Raw genomic sequence first — 1,336 nt, 5'->3', positions numbered from 1 at the left:
TTGCATTCCAGACAGACTTTGAGAAATCAAATTGACTTGTTGAGTCAATATTTTATTCTGAGCCAGAATGGCATTCAGAGTATCAATCTCAAGAACTCCTTTCTTCTGATTTGTCCCATTATTCACAGGATTCCTTTCAGAAGTATACATGAATTGGTTATTTGCAACCATTTCAATTAGTTCTTGAGCTTCTGTAGGCGTCTTCTTCAGATGAAGAGATCCTCCAGCAGAGCTATCCAAAGATATCTTGGATAGTTCAGAGAGACCATCATAGAAAATACCTATGATGCTCCATTCAGAAAGCATGTCAGAAGGACATTTTCTGATTAATTGTTTGTATCTTTCCCAAGCTTCATAGAGGGATTCTCCATCCTTCTGTCTGAAGGTTTGGACTTCCACTCTGAGCTTACTCAATTTTTGAGGTGGAAAGAACTTTGCCAAGAAGGCATTGACTAGCTTTTCCCATGAGTCCAGGCTTTCTTTAGGTTGTGAGTCCAACCATATCCTAGCTCTGTCTCTTACAGCAAAAGGGAATAGCATAAGTCTGTAGACCTCAGGGTCAACCCCATTAGTCTTGACAGTGTCACAGATTTGCAAGAATTCAGCTAAGAACTGATGAGGATCTTCCAATGGAAGTCCATGGAACTTGCAATTCTGTTGCATTAGAGAAACTAATTGAGGCTTAAGCTCAAAGTTGTTTGCTCCAATGGCAGGGATAGAGATGCTTCTCCCATAGAAGTCGGGAGTAGGTGCAGTAAAGTCACCCAGCACCTTCCTTGCATTGTTTGCATTGTTGTTGTTTTCGGCTGCCATGTCTTCTTCTTCTTTGAAGAATTCGGTTAGGTCCTCTACAGAGAGTTGTGCTTTAGCTTCTCTTAGTTTTTGCTTTAAGGTCCTTTCAGGTTCAGGGTCAGCTTCAACAAGAATGCCTTTGTCTTTGTTCCTGCTCATATGAAAGAGAAGAGAACAAGAAAATATGGAATCCTCTATGTTACAGTATAGAGATTCCTTTAGGTGTCAGAGGAAAAGAAAAGTAGAAGACAGAAGTAGAAAATTCGAACTTATCAAGGAAGATGGAGTTCGAATTTTGCATTAAGGGATAGTGTTAGTCCATAAATAGAAGGATGTGAGAAGAAGGGAAGTAATTTTCGAAAATAAAGTAAAAGATTTTAAAAACATTTTGAAAAATACTAATTAATTTTCGAAAATAAGAGTGGGAAAGAAATCAAGTGATTTTTGAAAAAGATTTTGAAATTAGAAATTAAAAAGATTTGATTGAAAACTTATTTTGAAAAAGATGTGATTAAAAAGATATGATTTGAAAACAATTTTAAAA

General features: G+C 36.8%; 1 non-coding gene across 1 annotated transcript; it reads left to right on the top strand.

Annotated features, from left to right (window-relative positions):
* Positions 1 to 304: 304 nt before the first annotated feature.
* LOC130971518 (small nucleolar RNA R71) lies at positions 305 to 408 on the top strand. Its single transcript, XR_009082732.1, has one exon. It is a non-coding gene; the product is annotated as a small nucleolar RNA R71 (small nucleolar RNA).
* Positions 409 to 1,336: the final 928 nt, after the last annotated feature.

This window comes from Arachis stenosperma, chromosome 3, assembly GCF_014773155.1.
Source record: "Arachis stenosperma cultivar V10309 chromosome 3, arast.V10309.gnm1.PFL2, whole genome shotgun sequence".
Lineage (NCBI taxonomy): Eukaryota > Viridiplantae > Streptophyta > Magnoliopsida > Fabales > Fabaceae > Arachis > Arachis stenosperma.
The sequence above is the reverse complement of the archived record's forward strand: the minus strand, read 5'-3'. Positions and strand labels throughout refer to the sequence as shown.